This window comes from Theropithecus gelada, chromosome 8, assembly GCF_003255815.1.
Source record: "Theropithecus gelada isolate Dixy chromosome 8, Tgel_1.0, whole genome shotgun sequence".
NCBI lineage: Eukaryota > Metazoa > Chordata > Mammalia > Primates > Cercopithecidae > Theropithecus > Theropithecus gelada.
The window spans coordinates 43532221-43552201 of NC_037676.1; positions in this window are offsets into that span (position 1 = coordinate 43532221).

Below are 19981 nucleotides of genomic sequence, written 5' to 3' on the forward strand. Positions count from 1 at the left end.
CTCAAAGAAATTTCACAGATAATTTATTTCTAGTTATTATCTGGGGAATTTTTTTCCCTATACCTCAATAGCTTCCAAAATGTCCCTTCTTGGATTCTACAAAAAGAGTGTTTCTAACCTGTTGAAACAAAGGAACGTTTTGAATCTGTAAGATGAATCCATACGTTACAAAGCAGTTTCACACAAAGTTTCTTTCTACTTTTTATCTGGGGGATATTCGGATTTTCCCAGTAGGACTCAAAGGGGTTCTAAATGTCCATTCACAGATTATTCAAAAAGAGTTTTTCCAACTAGCTGACTCAAAATAAAGCTTTAAATCTGTGAGATGAATCCAGATTTCACAAATCTTTTACAAAAAGTTTCCTTCTAGGTTTTATCTGGGAGTATTCATCTTTTCCCTTTATGCCTCAATTGTCTCCCAAATGTTTGTTTGCACATTATCCAAAAGAGTGTTTTCAACCTTCTGAAAGAAAAAAAAGGTTTAGCTCTGTGAGATGAATCCACACATCACAAAGCATTTTCACAGATAACTTCTTTCTCTTTTTTTTTTCTGGTGATATTCGATTTTTTCCTACTGGACACAATGGGCTCCCAATGTGTCTTCTCAGATTCTCCAAAAAGAGTGTTTCCAATCTGCTGAATGAAAACAAAAGTTTAAATCTACGAACGGAATCCACAGATCACAAAGCACTTTGACAGATAACTTCTCTCTACTTTTTAGCTGGGGATACTCACCTTTTTCCCATATGTTAAAAAGGGCTCCCAAATGTCCCTTTGCTGATACTCCAAAACAGTATTTCTAACCTACTGAATGAAAAGGAAGATTTAACTCTGTGAGATGAATCCACCCATCACAAAGCAGTTGCACAGATAACTTATTTCTAGTTTTTATTTGAAAATATTCAGTTTTTCCCCACAGGCCAAAATGAGCTCCAAAATGTCCCTTCAGAAATTCTCCAAAAATAGTGATTCCAACCGGATGAATCAAAAGACAGTTTTATCTCTATATGATGAATCCATACATCACAAAACAGTTTCACAGATAGATTCTTTCTAGTTTTTACCTGGGGATATTCGACTCTTCCCCATATGCCTCAATGGGCTCCTATATTTCCCTTCACAGATTTGACAAAAAGTGTGTTTCCCATCTGCTGAATCAACAGAAAATGGTAAGTCTGTGAGATAAATCCACATATCACAGTGCAATTTCACAGATAGCTTCTTTCTAGTTTTCATCTGGGGATACTCAGCTTTTCCCCATACGCATCAATGGGCTCCCAAACGTCCCTTCACAACTTCTCCAAAAAGAGTGATTCCAATCAGGTGAATGAAAAGAAAGATTTATCTCTTTATGATGAAGCCACACATCACACCTGCTGAGTCAAAAGCAAGATTTAACTCTGTGAGATGAATACACATCACAAGGCAGTTTCACAAATACTTTCTTTATTCTTTTATGTGGTGTATTTCATTTTTTCCCATAGGCCTCAATGGGCTCCCAAATGTCCCATCATAGATTCTACAAAAAGAGTGCTTCTAATCTGCTGAATTAAAAGAAATATTTAACTCTGTGAGATGAAACCACACATCTCAAATCAGTTTCTCAGATACCTTCTTTCTAGTTCTTATCTGGGGATATTCAATTTTTCTTCATAGGTCTCAATCAGATCCCAAATGTCCCTTCACAGATACTACAAAAACTTTGTACAACCTGCTGAATAAAAAGAAAGTTTTAATTCTGTGTTATTAATCCACACATCACAAGGTAGCTTCATGGATAACATTTTAGTGGTTTTTATCTGGGATGTTCAATTTTTCCCCATAGGGCTCAATGGGCTACAAAATGTCCACTCACAGAGTCACCAAAAGAGTGTTTCCAATGTAGTGAATCAAAAGAAAGTTTTGCCATTGCACGATGAATCCAAAGATCACAAACCAGTTTCAAAAATAACGTTTTCATTGTTTTTATCTGGGAATATGCACTTTTGCCCATAGGCCTCAATTGGCTTTCAAATTTCCCTTCGCAAATTATACAAAAAAGGTGTTTCCAACCTGTGGAATCAAGAGAAAGATTTACTTTGTGAGAGTAATCCCTACATCACAAAGTAGTTTCACGGATAACTTCTTTCTAGTTTTCATCTGTAGATGTTTGGTTTTTCCCCATTGGCCTCAATTGGCATCAATTTGTCCCTTCACAGATTCTCCAACAAGCCTGTTTCCAAACTGTTGAATCAAAAGAATAGTTGAACACTGTGAGTTGAATCCACACATCAAAAACCAGTTTCACAGATAGCTTCTTTCTAGTTTTATCTTGGGATATTCAGTTTTACACCATACGCCTCAACAGGCTTCCAAATGTCCCTTCATGGATTATCCAAAAAGAGGTTTTCTAAACTTCTGAATCAAAAGAAATGTTTAACTCTGTGAGTTGAATCCACACATCTCAAAACAGTTTCACAAAGAGCTTCTTGTAGTTTTCATCTAGGGATATTCTCTTTTCCTTTGTTTGTTTGTTTTTCTTTCTTTCTTTTTTTTTTCTAGGCCTCTATAGGGTTTAAAATGTACCTCCACAGATTCTCCAAAAAGAGTGTTTGCAACGTGTTGAAACAAAATAAAGCTTTTACTCTGTGAGATTAATCCACACATCTCAAAGCAGTTTTACATTTAGCTTCTTTCTAGTTTTTATCAGGGGATATTTGATATTTCCTCATTGGATTCAAAGGGCTCCAAATTGTCCCATGGCATATTCTACAAAAAGAGTGTTTCCAACCTGCTAATTCAATGGTAAACTTTAAGCCTGTGAGAAGAATCCACACCTCACAAATTAGTTTCACAGAAATCTTCTTTCTAGTTTTCTTCTGGGAATATTCAGGTTTTTCTATAGGCCTCAATGGACTCCAAAATGTCCTTCGCTTGTTCTACAACAACAACAAAAAGTATTTCCAACCTGGTGAATCAAAAGGAAACTTTAATTTTGTAAGATGAATGTACACATCACAAAGCAGTTTCATAGATAGTTTCTTTGTACTTTTTATCTGCGGATATTTAGTTTTTCCCCATAGGCCTCAATGGGTTCCCAAATGTTGCTTCACAGATTCTGCAAAAAGAGTGTTTCCAACCTGCTCAATCCAAAGAAATGTTTAACACTGTGAGATAAATCCACACATCACAGAGCAGTTTCACAGATAGCTTCCTTGTAGTTATTATCTGGGGATATTTTGTTTTTCCCCATAAGCCTCAATGGGGTCCCAAATGTTGCATTGCAGATCCTACAAAGAGAGTCTTTCCAACCTGCTGAATCAAAAGAAATATTGACCTCTGTAAGATGAATCCACACATCACAAAGAAGTTTCTCAAATACCTTCTCTCTGGTCTTTATCTGAGGAAATTCCCTTTTACCTACTTGTCCTAAATGGGCTCTTAAATGTCCCTTTGCAGATTTTACAAAAAGTCTTTCCATCCTGGTGAATCAAGAGAAAGGTTTAGCTCTTTGAGATGAATCCAAACATCCCAAAGCAGTTACATGGATAGTTTATTTCTAATTTATATATGGGGACATTTCGGTTTTAACCATTGACCTCAATTGCTTCACAAATGTGCCTTTGTGGATACTCAAAAAAGAGTTTTTCACACCTGCTGAATCAAAAGAATGGTTTAACATTGTGAGTTTAACTCGCACATCAAAAATCAATTTCACGGATAGCTTCTTTCTAGTTTTATCTGGGATTACTCAGATTTTCCCCATGGGCCACAATAAGCTCCCAAATGTCCCTTTGCAGATTCTTCAAAAAGAGAGTTTTCAATCTGCTGCATCAAAGAAAGGTTTAACTCTGTGAGAAGAATCCACACATGAAAAAGCAGTTTCACATATAGTTTCTTTTTAGTTTTTACCCAGGGATATTCAATTTTTCCCCATAGGCCTCAACGGGCTCCCAATTGTCCCTTTGCAGATGCTTCAAAAACAGTGTTTCCAATCAACTCAATCAAAGAAAGGTTTAACTCCATGAGATGAATGCACATATGTCAAAACAGTTTTACAGTAGCTTCTTTGTAGTTTTTATCTGGGTACTTTGTTTTTCCCCATTAGTCTCAATGGGCTCCTAAATGTCATTTCACAGATTCTCCAAAAATAGTGTTGTCAACCTGATAAATCAAAAGAAAGGTTTAACTCTGTTAGATGAATCCACACATCACAAAGCAGTTTGACAGATAATTTCTTTCTATTTTTTATTTGAGGATATTAGGTTTTTCTCCTGTAGGCCTCAAAGGGGTTCAAAATGTCCCTTTGAGGATTCTACAAAAATAGTATTTCCAAGCTGTTGAAACAAAGAAAATGTTGAACTCCATGAGATGAATCCACACATCACAGAGCAGGTTCACAGAGAGCTTCTTTCTAGTTTTTATCTGAGAATACTTATTTTTTACGAATATTCCTCAATGGGATCTAAAATGTCCCTTCGCAGTTTCTGCAAAAAGAGTTTTTCCAAGCTGCTGAATCAAAAGAAAATTTTAACTCTGTGATCTGAATCCACACGTCAAAAAGCAGTTTCACAGAAAGCTTCTTTGTATTTTTTTTTTTCTGGGGATATTTGGTTTTGCCCCTTAGGCCTCAATGGACTCCCAAATGTCCATTTGCAGATTTTCCACAGTATTTCCAATCTGCTGAATAAAAGGAAAGGTTAAATTCTGTGAGATAAATCCACACTTCACGTCAGTTTCACAGATAGCTTCTTACTAGTTTCTATCTAGGTATATTCAGTTTTTCCCCACAGCCCTCACTGGGTTCCCAATGTCCCTTCAGAGATTCTCCTAAAAGAGTGTTTTCAACCTCCTGAATAAAAATAAAGGTTTTATTTTGTGAGAAGGACCCACACACCACAAAGGACTTTCACAGATCATTTCTTTGGAGTTTTCATCTGTGGATATTCAGTATTTCTTCTCAGGCCTCAATGGGCTTTTACTTGTCACTTCACAGATTCTCCAAAAAAGTGTCTAAAACGTGCTGAATAAATAAAATGGCTTAGCTCTGTGAAGTTAATCCACACATCACCAAGGAGTTTCACAGATAGCTTCTTTCTAGTTTTTATCTGGGGATATTCAGATTTTCCTTATAGGCATCAAAGAGCTCAAAAATGTCCCTTCACAGATTCACCAAAAAGAGTGTTTCCAACCTGTGGAATCAAAAGAAAGTTTTAACTCTATGAGATGAAGCCACACATCACAAAGCAGTTTCACAGATAGCTTCCTTTTAGTATTTAACTGGAGATAATCAGTTGTTTCACATAGGTTTCAATGGTCTAACAAAAGCTCCTTTGCAGATTCACCAAAAATAATATTTCCAACCTGCTGAATGAAAACAAAGGGTAAACTCTGTTAGATAAATGAATACATCAAAAAGCAGTTTCACAACGAGCTTCCTTCTAGTTTTTATCTGAGGATATTAAGTTTTTCCCTGTAGGCATCTATAGGCTCCAAAATGGTCCTCCACAGATTATCCAAATAGGCTGTTTCCATCTTGTTGAGTCAAAACAATTTTTACACTCTGTGAGAAGAATCCACACATCATAAAGCAGTTTCACACATAGCTTGCTTCTAGTTTTCATCTGGGGATATTGTATTTTTCTCCTTAGGTCTGAATGGGCTCCCAAATGTCCCTTTGCCGGTGCTCCCAAAAGAGTGCTTCCAACCTGCTGAATCAAAAGAAAGTTTTAACTCTGTGAGATGAATCCACACATCACAAAGGAGTTTGACAGATAGCTTCTTTCTAGTTTCTATCTGGGGTATTATTTTTTCCCCATAGGCCTCAATGGGCTCCCAAGTGTCCCTTTGCAGATTCTCCAAAAACAGTGTTTCCAACCCGCTTAATCAAAAGAAAGGTGTAACTCTGTGATTTGAAAACACACATCACAAAGCAGATTCACAGACAACTTCTTTCTGGTTTTTATGGTGGATATTAGGTTTTTCCAAATAGGCCTCAATGGGCTCCAAAATGTCGCTTTGCAGACTGCCCAAAAATATTGTTTTCAACCTGCTGAATTAAAAGAAAGTTTGAACCCTGTGAGGTGAATCCACAAGTTACAAAGCAGTTTCACAGATGGCTTCTTTTGAGTTTTTATCTGGGGGTATTCAATTTTTCCCCATAGGCCTCATTGGGCTCCCAAATATCCCCATGCAGATTCTCAAAACAAAGTGTTTCCAATCTGCTGAATCAAAAGAAAGGTTTAACTCTTTGAGATGAATCTACACATCACAAAGAAGTTTTACAGATAGCTTCTTTCTGGTTCCTATCTGGGGATATTCGTTTTTTCCCCATAGCCCTCAAATAGCTGCCAAATGTCCCTTTGCGGATTCTCCAAGGAAGGTGCTTCCAACCTGTTGAAACAAAAAAAGTTTTATCTATGTAAGATAAATCCACACATTGCAAAGAAGCTTCACAGACAACTTCTTTCCCCTTCTTTTCTGGGGATATTTGGTTTTTCTTTAAAAGGCTCAATAGGCTCCCAAATGTTCCTTCACAGATACTCCATAAAGAGTGTTTCCAACCTGCGGAATCAACAGCTGTGCAAGATGAATTCACACATCACAAAGTAGTTTCACAGATATCTTCTTTCTAGTTTTTATCTGGGGATATTCGTTTTTCCTCATAGACTTCAATGCCTCTCAGATGTCCCCTCTCAGACTCTCCAAAAAGAGCATTTCTAATTTGTTGAATCAAAAGAAAAGTTTAACTCTGTAAGGTGAATCCACAGATCACAAAGCAGTTTCACAGATGCTTCTTTTTAATTTTTATCTCAGGATATCCTGTTTTTTCCCTTAGGCTTCAACAGGTTCCCAAAGGTCTCTTCACATATTCTACAAAAACAGTATTGCCAACGTGCTGAACCAGAAGTAATGTTTAGCATTTTGAGAAAAAATTTACACTTAAAAAAGCAGTTTCACGGAAAGCTTCTTTCTCGTTTTTATATGGGAATAGTCCTTTTTTCCCCATAGGCCTCAATGGGCTCCCAATATCCCTTCACAGATTCTACAAAAAGTGTTTTTCCAATCTGCTGAAACAACAAAAGAAAGGTTTAACACTCTGAGATGAATCCACATCTCACAAAATAGTTTGTTGGATAGTTTGTTTCTAATTTTTGTCTGGGTATATATAATTTTTCCCCATTGGCCTCATAGGACTTTCAAGAGCCCCTTCCTGGATTCTCCTAACAGAGTTTTTTGCAACGTGCTGCATCAAAAGAAAGGTTTAACTCTCTGAGATGAATCTGCACCTCACAAAGTAGTTTCACAGATAGTTTCATTTCCAACCTGTTGAATGAAAAGAAAGCTTCAACTGTGTGACATGAATGAATGTATATCAAAGCATTTTCACAGAGAGCTTCTTTCTAGTTTGTACCTGGGGAAATTATGTTTTTCCATATAGACACCTATGACCTTTGCAGAGTGTATAAAAAGCGTTTCCAAGTTGCTGAATCAAATGAAAGGTTTAATCCTGTGAGATGAATCCACACATCACAAAGTATCACAAAGCAGTTTCACAGATAATTTCTTTCTAGTTTTTATCTGCAGATATTCAGTTTTTCCCATAGGCCTCAATGGCCTCCAAAATGTCCCTTTGCAGATTCACCAGAAACAGTGTTTCCCTTCTGCTGAATCAAAAGAAAGGTTAACTCTGTGAGGTGAATCAATATATCTCAAAGCCCTTTCAGAGACAGCTTCTTTCTAGCTTTTATCTGGGGATACTCCATGTTTCCCCATAGGCCTCAATGGGCTGCCAAATGTTTCTTTGCAGATTCTACAAAAAAAAATGTTACTAACCTGCTGAATGAAAAGAAAGTTTTAACTCTGTGAGCTGAATCCACAGATCACAGAGTAGTTTAACAGAGAGTTACTTTCTAGTTTCTATCTGGTGATATTCATTTTTTCCTGATAGGCCTCAATGGACTCCAAAATGTGCCTTTGCAGATTCTACAAAAAGAATGTTTTCCAACCTGCTGAATCAAAAAAAGTTTTAACACTGTTAGATGAATCCACAAATCAAAAAAACAGTTCCAGAGATAGTTTCTAGTTTTTATCTGGTGATATTTGGTTCTTCCCCATAGCCCTCAAATGGCTTCAAAATGTTCTTTGGCAAATTCTAAAAAAAGTGTTTGCAACCTGCTGAATCAAGAGAACATTTCAACACTGTGAGATGAAACTGCACATCACAAAGCCATTTGACAGATAGCTTTTTTCTGTTTTTTATCTCAGGATATTCTGTTGTTTCCCCATAGGCCTGAATTGGTTCCCACATGTCCTTTCACAGATTCTAAAAAATAGTGTTTCCATCCTACTGAATCAAAAGAAAAGTTTAACTCTGTGAGATAAATTCACACATGGAAATGCAGTTTCACAGATAGCATCATTCTAGTTTTTATCTGGGGATACTTGGTTTTTCCCCATAGGTCTACAAAGGGCTCCCAAATAACTCTTCATAGATTATTCAGAAACAGTGTTTTCAACCTGCTGAATCACAAAGTGGGTTCAAAGATAACTTACTGGTAGTTTTTATTTGTATATATTTAGTTTGTTTCCGTAGATAACTATGGGCTTCCCAATGTCATTTTGGAAATTTTACAAAAAGGGACTTTCCAATCTAAAGAAAGGTGAAACTCTGTGAGATGAATCCACATGTCAAAAAATAGTTTAACAGATAGCTTCCTTTTAGTTTTTATCTAGGCATATTCCTTTTTTCTCCATAGGTCTCAAAGGGTTCTCAAATGTCCCATCACAGATTCTCCAAAAAAAATTGTTTCCAACCTGCTCAACCAAAAGAAAGATTTAACCCTGTGAGTTGAATCCACACATCACAAAATAGTTTCATAGATAGTTTCTTTCCAGTTTTTAGCTGGGGATATCCTGATTTTCCCCTTAGGCCTCAGTGGACTTCGAAATGGCCCTTTGCATATTCTACAAAAAGAGTGTTTCCAACCTGCTGAATCAAAAGAAAGTTTTAACTCCATGAGATTAATTCAAACATGACAAAGCAGATTCACTGACAATTTCTTTCTAGTTTGTATCTAGTTTGTATCTGGGGATATTAGGTTTTTCCCCATAGCCCTCAATTGACTCTCAAATTTACCTTTGCGTGTTCTCCAGAAAAAGGGTTTTCAACCTGCTGGATCAAAAGAAAGGGTTAATTATCTGAGAAGAATCCACACATCACAAAGTAGTTTCACAAATACCTTCGTTCTAGTTTTTATCTGAGAATAGTTTTTTTGTTTGTTTATTTGTTTTGTTTTTTTTTGTTTTTCCCCCCCCCAAATAGGCCTAACTGGTCTCCTAAAAGTTCCTTCCTAGATTCGGAAAAAACATATGTTTCCAACCTGCTTAATCAAAAATAGATTAACATTGTGAGATGAACACACACATCACAAAGCAATTTCACATATAGCTTCTTTCATATAGAGCTTTTTACAAGTGTTTTTTTTTGTTTGTTTGTTTGTTTGTTTTGTGTGTTTTTTTTTATCTGGGGATACTCTTTTTCTCCCTAGGCCCCAATGGGCTTCCAAATGTCCCTTCGCAAATTCTCCAAAAAGAATGATTCCAACCTGCTGAATCAAAAGAAAGTTTTAACTCTGTGAGATGAATCCACACATCACAAAGCAGTTTCTCAGATAGCTACTTTCCAGTTATGATCTGGGGATAGTTGGGTTTTCCCCTTAGGCCTCAGTGGGCTCCCTAATGTCCCTTCTCAGATTATCCAAAAAGATACGTTTCCAACTTCTTGAATCAAAAGAAAGCTTTAACTCTGTGAGATTAATCCACACATCACAAAACAGTTTCACAGATAGTTTCTTTCTTTTTCTATATGTAGGAATCCTTGGATTTTCTTCATAGGAAATAATGGGCTCCCAAATGTCCCTTTGCAGATTCTCCTAAAACAATGTTTCCAAACTGTTGAATCCAAAGAAAGTTTTAATTCTGTGAGATGAATCCACACATCACAAAGCAGTTTCACAGAGAGCTTCTTTCTAGTTTTTATCTGGGGATATTTGGTTTTTCCCCATAGGCCTCCATGGGCTCCCAAATGTCCCATCACAGATTCTCCAAAAAGAGTGTTTCTAACCTGCTGAATCAAAAGAAAGTTTTAATTAACTCTGTGAGAGGAATCTAAATATCACAAAGCTATTTCAAAGAGAGCTTCTTTCTAGTTTCTTTCTGGAGATACTATGTTTTGTCCCATATACTGGAATGGTTTCCCAAATATCCCTTCAGAGAATCTCCAAAAATAGTGTTTCCAACTTGTGAATCAAAAGGAGAGTTTAACTCTGTGAGATGAATCCACAAATCACAAAGCAGTTTCAGAGATAGATTCTTTCTAGTTTTTATATGAGGATATTCTGTTATTCCACATAGGTCTCAAGGGGCTCCCAAATGTCCTGTCACAGATTCAACAAAAAGAGTGTTTCCAACCTGTTGAATCAAAAGAATGGTTTAACTCTGTCAGATGAATCCACACATCACATCACTTTCATACATAGCTATTTTTGAGTTTCTATTTTGGGATATTAACTTTCTCCCCATAGGCCTCAATGGGCTCCTCAATGTTTTTTGTTTTGTTTTGTTTTGTTTTTTTGCAGATTCTCTAAAAAGAGTGTTTTCAACTGCTGAATCAAAATAAAAGTTTAATTTTGTGAGATGAATCCACATATCAAAGAGCAGTTTCACAATATCTTCTTCTAGTTTTTATCTGGGGATAATCAGTTTTTCTCCATAGACCACAATGTGTCACCAAATGTCCCTTTATATATTCTCCAAAAAGTGTTTCCAACCTGCCGAATCAAAAGAAAGATTTAACTGTCCCAGATGAATCCATACATCACAAAGTAGTTTCAAAGATAGTTTCTTTTTGAGGTTTTCTTTTTTTTTTTTTTTTTTTGAGACAGAGTCTTGCTCTGTCACCCAGGCTGGAGTGCAGTGGCCAGATCTCAGCTCACTGCAAGCTCCACCTCCCAGGTTTATGCCATTCTCCTGCCTCAGCCTCCCGAGTAGCTGGGACTACAGGCGCCCGCCACCTCGCCCGGCTAGTTTTTTTATTTTTTAGTAGAGACGGGGTTTCACTGTGTTAGGCAGGATGGTCTCGATCTCCTGACCTCGTGGTCCACCCGTCTCGGCCTCCCAAAGTGCTGGGATTAAATCTTTTTGAGTTTTGATCTGGATGTATTCGGTTTTTTCCCATAGGCTTCAAAGGGCTCCCAAACATCACTTCACAGATTCTCCGAAATAAAGTGTATCAAAAAGCTGAATCTAGAAAAACGTTTAACCTGAGAGATAAATCCACACATCACAAAGCAGTTTCACAGATAGTTTCTTTCCAGATTTTGTCTAAGAAAATTTGGCTTTTCCCTGTAGGCCTCAATGGTCTCCCAAGTGTCTCTTTGCATATTCTCCAAAAAGGGAGTTTCCAAGCTAGTGAATTAAAACAAAGTTTTAAGTCTATGAAAGAAATCCACACATTACTAAGCTGTTTCACAGATAGTTTCTTTCTTGTTTTTAATCTGGGGACTTTTTTTTTTCCCTCGTAGGCCTGAATGCGCTCCCAAAAGCTCCTTTGCAGATTCTCCAAAAGGAGTGTTTGCAACGTGCTGAATCAAAAGAAAATTTTACCTCTGTGAGATGAATCCTCACATCACAAAGCAGTTTCACAGATAGCTTCTTTCTAGTTATTACCCGGGGATATTTGTTTTTTTTTTTTTTTTCCTTAGGCCATTATGGGCTCCCAAATGTCCCTTTGCAGATTCTCTAAAAAGAGTGATTTCAACCTGCTGAAGCAAAAGAAAGGTTTAACCCTAGGAAATGAATCCACATATCACAAAGTATTTTCACAGATAACTTCTTTCTATTTTTTATCTGGGGATATTTGTTTTTTTTTTTTCCCATAGGCCACAAAGGGCTCCCATTGTCACTTTGCAGACTCTCTAAAAAGGGTTTCCAATTTGCAGAATCAAAAAAAAAAAAAAAATTAACTCTCTGAGATTAACTGACGCATCACAAAGTAGTTTCACAGATGGCTTCTTTCGAGTATTTTTCTGGGGATATTCAGTTTTTTCCCTCAGGCCTCAATATGTTCCAAAATATCCCTTTGCAGAGTCTATCAAAAGAGTGTTTCCAACATGCTGATTCAAAAGAAAATTTTAACTCTGTGAGATGAATCCACACATCACAAATCAGTTTCACAGATAACTTCTTTTCAGTGTTTGTCAAAAGAGGTTCAGCTTTTCCTTATAGGCTGCAATGGGCTCATAAATGTCGCTTCACAGATTTTCCAAAAAGAGTGTTTCCAACCTGTTGAATCAAAAGAAAATTTGTGGTATGAATTCTCACGTCCCAAACAGTTTCACAGATACCTTTTATTCAGTTTTTATGTGGGGATATTAGGTTTTTCCTGATAGGCCTCCATGGGTTCTTCAATGTCCATTCACACATTCTCCAAGAAGAATTTTTACAATCTGCTGAATCAAAAGAAAGTTTTAACTCTGAGAATTGAATCCATACATCACAAAGCAGTTTCACAGATAGCTTCTTTCTAATTTAAACCTGGTGATATTAAGTTTTCCCCCATAACCTCAATAGGCTCCCAAATATCCCTTCACAGATCTTTCCTAAAGACTGTTTTCCACCTGCTGGATTAAAAGAAACGTTTAACACTCTGAGAAGAATCCATACATCACAAAGTAGTTTCAGAGATAGTTTCTTTCTAGTTTTTATCTGGGAACATTCGTTTTTTCCCAATAGGTCTAACTAGGCTGCCAAATGTCCCTTTGCAAATTCTAAAAATAGATGTGTTTCCAACCTGCTGGATCAAAGGAAGGGATTAACACTGAGAGATGAATCCACTCATCACAAATCAATTTCGCATATAGCTCCTTTCTAGTTTTTATCTGGGGATACTCTGTTTTTCCTCATAGACCTCAATGGACTTCCAAATGTCCCTTTGCATATTCTCCAAAAACAATGTTTCCAATGTACTGAAACAGAAACAAAGTTTTAATTCTGTGAGATGAATCCACAAATCACAAAGCAGTTCCACTGGTGTCTTCTTTTTAGTTTTAACTGGCGATATTCACTTTTTTCACACAGGAGTCAATGGGCTCCAAATATAACTTTTCAGATTCTCCAAAAAGAGTGTTTCCAACCTGCGAAATAATAATAATAAAAAAAAAAGGTTTAACCCTGTAACATAAATCCACACATCAGAAAGAAATTTCACAGGTAGCTTCTTTCTTGGTTTTATCTCAGGATATTAGGTTTTATCCCTGGACCTTTTCTTTTTTTTTTTTTTGTTTTGTTTTTTGTTTTTTTTAAACACTTGAAAATATTTTATAATATTTAAAAAGCAAAGGATAAAATGATGGAAGCTAATCTAGAGGTAAACCTTCATTTTGAATCAGTAGGTTGGAAAAACTCTTGTTGGAATATATGTGAAAGGATATTTGGGAGCCCATTAAGGTCCAGGGATATNAGGAAAAAAGCTATCTGTGAAACTGCTTTTTGATGTGTAAATTCTTCTCAGAGAGGTAAACCTTCATTTTGAATCAGTAGGTTGGAAAAACTCTTGTTGGAATATATGTGAAAGGATATTTGGGAGCCCATTAAGGTCCAGGGATATCAGTTATAAATAGGAAAAAATAATAAAACTAATATCCCTGGACCTTAATGGGCTCCCAAATATCCTTTCACATATATTCCAACAAGAGTTTTTCCAACCTACTGATTCAAAATGAAGGTTTACCTCTCTGAGAAGAATTTACACATCAAAAAGCAGTTTCACAGATAGCTTTTTTCCTAGTTTTTGTCTAGGGATATTCGGTCTTGCTCCAGGCATCAAAGGGCTCCAACACGTCTCCTTGCAACTTTTACAAAAAGAGTGTTTCCAACTTGCTAAATCAAAAGAAAGATTTAACTCTGTGAGATGAATCCACACATCAAAAGCAGTTTAACAGATAGCTTCTTTGTAGTTTTTATCTTGGCATATTTCATTTTCCTCCATAGGCCTCAATGGACTTTCAAATGTCCCTTCACAGATTCTCCAAATAGTGTTTCCTTGCTAAGCTGGGGAAGTTTTCCTGGATAATATCCTGCAGAGTGTTTTCCAACTTGGTTCCATTCTCAGTGTCACTTTCAGGTACACCAATCAGATGTAGATTTGGTCATTTCACATAGTCCCATATTTCCTGGAGGCTTTGTTCATTTCTTTTTACTCTTTTTTCTCTAAACTTTTCTTCTCATTTCATTTCATTCATTTGATCTTCAATCACTGATACCCTTTCTTCCATTTGATTGAATCAGTTACTAAAGCTTGTACATTTGTCACGTAGATCGCATGCCATGGTTTTCAGCTCTATCAGGTCATTTAAGGACTTCTCTACATTGGTTATTCTAGTTAGCCATTCATCTAATCTTTTTTCAAGGTTTTTAGCTTCTTTGCAATGGGTTCGAACTTACTCCTTTAGGGTGGAGAAGTTTGATCATCTGAAGCCTTCTCTCAGCTCATCAAAGTCGTTCCCTGTCCAGCTTTCTTCTATTGCCGGCAAGGAGCTGCGTTCCTTTGTAGGGGGAGAGGCCCTCTGATTTTTAGAATTTTCAGCTTTTCTGCTCTATTTTTTCCCCATCTTTGTAGTTTTTTCTACCTTTGGTCTTTGATGATGGTGACGTACAGAAGGAGTTTTATTGTGGATGTCCTTTCTGTGTGTTAGTTTTCCTTCTAACAGTCAGGAACCTCAGATACAGGTCTGTTGGAATTTGCTGGAGGTCCACTCCAGGCCCTGTTTGCTGGGGTATCAGCAGCAGAGGCTGCAGAAGAGTGAATATTGCTGAACAGCAAATGTTGCTGCCTGATTGTTCCTCTGGAAACTTCATCTCATAGGGGCACCCGGCCATGTGAGGTGTCAGTCTGTCCCTACTGGGGGATTCCTCCCAGTTAGGCTACTTAGGGGTCAGGGACCCATTTGAGCAGGCAGTCTGTCCATCCTCAGATCTCAAACTCTGTGCTTGGAGAACAATTACTCTCTTCAAAGCTGTCAGACAGGGACATTTACATCTGCAGAGGTTTCTGCTGCCTATTGTTTGGCTATGCCCTGTCCCAGAGGTGGAGTCTACAGAGGCAGGCAGGTTTCCTTGAGCTGCGGTGGGTTCCACCCAGTTCGAACTTCCCAGCTGCTTTGTTTACCTACTTAAGCCTCAGAAATGATGGGCGACCCTCCTCTATCCTTGCTGCTGCCTTGTCATTAGATCTCAGACTGCTGTGCTATCAATGAGGGAGGCTACATAAGTGTGGAACACTCTGTGCCAGGCGCAGGATAAAATCTCCTGGTGTGCCATTAGCTAACACCCTTTACTGTGTAAAGCACAGTATTAATGTAAGAGTGACCCAATTTTCCAGGTGTTGTGTGTCATGGTTTCCCTAAGCTAGGAAAGGGAATTCCCTTCCCCTTTGCACTTCCCATGTGAGGTGATGCCTCACCCTGCTTTGGTTCTCACTCATTGGGCTGCATCCACTGTCCTGAACCCACTGTCTGACATGTCCCAGTGAGAGGAACCTGGTACCTCAATTGGAAATGCAGAACTCACTCATCTTCTGTGTCTCTCACACTGGGAGCTGGAGGCTGGAGATGTTCCTATTCAGCCACCATGGTGCCACCCCACTCTTTGTAGATTTTATCTGAAGATATTTACTTTCTCACTTCAGACATCAAAAGCTACCAAATATCTCTTTGGAGAATCCAAGAAAACAATGCTCCCAAACTGCTGAATGAAAAGAAATGTTAACCTCAAATGTAAACTGGCTAAATGCTCCAATTAAAAGACATAAAGGGGCACATTGGATGAAGAGTCAAGATGCATCAGTGTGCTGTATTCAGGAGACCAATCTAACGTGCAGAGACACACATAGGCTCAAAATAAAGGGATGGAGGAAGATCTACCAAGAAAATGGAAAACAAAAAATGTCAGGGGTTGCAATCCTAGTCTCTGATAAAACGACTTTAAACCAACAAAGATCAAAAGAGACAAAGAAAGCAATTAAAAAATGGTAAAGGGATCAATTCAACAAAAAGAGCTAAACATCCTAAATATATATGCACTCAATACAGGAGAACCCAAATTCCTAAAGCAAGTCCTTAGAGACTTACAAAGAGACTTAGACATCCACACAATAATAAGGGGAGACATCAACACCCCACTATCAACATTAGACAGATCAATGAGACAGAAAGTTAACAAGGATATCCAGAAATTGAACTCAGCTCTGCACCAAGTGAACCTAATAGACGTCTACAGAACTCTCCACCCCAAATCAACAGAATATACATTCTTCTCAGCACCACATAACACATATTCCAAAATTGACCACAAAGTTGTAAGTAAAGCACTCCTCAGCAAATGTAAAAGAACAGAAATATTAACAAACTGTCTCTCTCTCTCTCTTCTTTTTATTATACTTAAAGTTCTAGGGTACATGTGCACAAGATGCAGGTTTGTTACATATGTATATATGTGCCATGTTGGTGTGCTGCACCATTCAATGCATCAGCACCCATCAACTCACCATTTACATCAGGTATAACTCCCAATGCCATCCTTTCCCTCTCCCACCTCCCCATTATAGGACCTGGTGTGTCATGTTCCCTTTCCCTAGTCAAAGTGATCTCATTGTTCAATTCCCACCTATGAGTGAGAACATGTGGTGTTTGGTTTTCTGTTGTTGTGATAGTTTGCTGAGAATGATAGTTTCTAGCTGCATCCATGTCCCTACAAAGGACACTAACTCATCCTTTTTTATGGCTGCAAAGTATTCCATGGTGTATATGTGCCACATTTTCTTAATCCAGTCTGTCACTGATGGACATTTGGGTTAATTCCAAGTCTTTACTATTGTGAATAGTGTTACAATAAACATTCTAACTGGAGTGAGATAGTATCTCATTGTGGTTTTGATTTGCATTTCTCTGATGGCCAGGTATGATGAGCATTTTTTCATCTGTCTGTTGGCTGTATGAATGTCTTCTTTTGAGAAAAGTCTGTTCATATCCTTTGCCCATTTTTTGATGGGGTTGTTTGTTTTTGTTTTTTGTAAATTTGAACAAACTGTCTCTCAAACCACAGTGCAATCAAACTAGGACTCAAGATGAAGAAACTTAGTCAAAACGGCTCAACTACATGGAAACTGGACAACGTGCTCCTGAATGACTACTGGGTACATAACAAAATGAAGACAGAAATAAAGATGTTCTTTGAAACCAACGAGAACAAAGATACAACATACCAAAATCTCTGGGACACATTTAAAGCAGTGTGTAGAGGGAAATTTATAGCACTAGATGTCCACATGATCTAAAATTGACACCCTAACATCACAATTAAAAGAACTAGAGATGAAAGAGAAACACATTCAAAAGCTAGCAGATGGCAAGAAGTAACTAACATCAGAGCAGAACTGAAGGAGATAGAGACACAAAAAACCCTCCAAAAAAATCAATGAATCCAGCAGCTGATTATTTTGAAAAGATCAACAAAACTGATAGACCACTAGCAAGACTAATGAAGAAGAAAAGAGAGAAGAATCAAATAGATGCAATAAAAAACGATAAAGGGGATATCACCACCGACCCCACAGAAATACAAACTACCATCAGAGAATACTATAAACACCTCTATGCAAATAAACTAGAAAACCCAGAAGAAATGGATAAATTCCTGGACACATACTCTCTCTCAAGACTAAAACAGGAAGAAGCTGAATCCCTGAATAAAACAATAACAGGCTCTGAAAAAAATCCAGGACCAGATGTATTCACAGCCAAATTCTACCAGAGGTACAAGGAGGAGCTGGTACCATTCCTTCTGATATTATTCCAATCAGTAGAAAAGAGGGAATCCTCCCTAACTCATCTTATGAGGCCGATATCATCCTGATACCAAAGCCAGGCAGAGACACACAAAAAAAGAGAATATTAGAGCTATATCCCTGATGAACATCGATGCCAAAATCCTCAATAAAATACTGGCAAACCTAATTCAGCAGCACATCAAAAAGCTTATCTACAATGATCAAGTGGGCTTCATCCCTGGGATGCAAAGTTAGTTCAAAATATGCAAATCAATAAATGGAATCCAGCATATGAACAGAACCAAAACAAACACCACATGATTATCTCAATAGATGCAGAAAAGGCCTTTGACAAAATTCAATGGCCTTTCATGCTAAAAACTCTCAATAAACCAGGTATTGATGGAACATATCTCAAAATAATAACAACTATTTATGACAAACCCACAGGCAATATCATACTGAATGGGCAAAAACTGGAAACCTTCCCTTAGAAAACTGGCACAAGACAGGGATGTCCTCTCTTACCACTCCCATTCAACAAAATGTTGGAAGTTCTGGCCAGGGCAATCAGGTAGAGCAAGAAATAAAGGGTATTCAATTAGTAAAATAGGAAGTCAAGCTGTCTCTGTTTGCAGTTGACATGATTGTATATTTAGAAAGTCCCATCATCTCAGTCCAAAATCTCTTTAAGCTGATAAGCAACTTCAGCAGTCTCAGGATACAAAATCAAAGTGCAAAAATCACAAGCATTCTTATACACCACTAACAGACAAACAGAAAGCCAAATCATGAGTGAACTCCCATGCACAATTGCTTCAAATAGAATAAAATACATACGAATCCAACTTACAAGGAATGTGAAGGAACTCTTCAAGGAGAACTATAAATCACTGCTCATTGAAATAAAAGAGCACACAAACAAATGGAAGAACATTTCATTCTCATGGATAGGAAGAATCAATATCATGAAAATGGCCATACTGGCCAAGATAAGTTATAGATTCAATGCCAACCCCATTAAGCTACCAATGAGTTTCTTCACAGAACTGGAAAAAACTACTTTAAAGTTCATATGGAACCAAAAAAGAACCTGCATTGCCAAGACAATCCTAAGCAAAAAGAACGAAGGTGGAAATATCATGCTACCTGGCTTCAAACTACACTACAAGGCTATATTAACCAAAACAGCATGGTACTGGTACAAATCGGAGATATAGAACAATGGAGCAGAACAGAGGTCTTAGAAATAACACCACACATCTACAAGCATCTGATCTTTGACAAACCTGACAAAAACAAGAAATGGGGAAAGGATTCCCTATTTAATAAATGGTGTTGTGAAAACTGTCTAGACATATGTAGAAAGCTGAAACAGGATCCCTTCCTTACAACTTATACAAAAATTAATTCAAGATCGATTAGAGACTTAAATGTTAGATTCAAAACCATAAAAACCCTAGAAGATAACCTAGGCAATACCGTTCAGGGCATAGGCATGTTCAAGGACTTCATGTCTAAAACACCAAAAGCAATGGCAACAAAAGCCAAAATTGACAAATAGGATCTAATTAAACTAAAGAGCTTCTGCACAGCAAAAGAAACTACCATCAGAGTGAACAGGCAACCTACAGAATGGGAGAAAATTTTTGCAATCTACTCATCTGACAAAGGGCTAATATCCAGAACCTACAAATAGTTCAAACACATTTTCGTGAAGGAACAAACAACTCCATCAAAAAGTGGGTAAAGGATATGAACAGATAGTTTTCAAAAGAAGAAAATTATGCAACCAACAGACACATGAAAAAAATGCTCATCATCACTGGCCATCAGAGAAATGCAAATCAAAACCACAATGAGATACCATCTCATGCCAGTTAGGATGGCGATCATTAAAAAGTCAGGAAACAACAGGTGCTGGAGAGGATGTGGAGAAATAGGAACACTTTTACATTGTCAGTGGGATTGTAAACTAGTTCAACCATTATGAAAAACAGTATGGCGATTCCTCAAGGATCTAGAACTAGAAGTACCATATGGCCCAACCATCACATTACTGGGTATATACCCAAAGGATTATAAATCATGCTGCTATAAAGACACATACACACA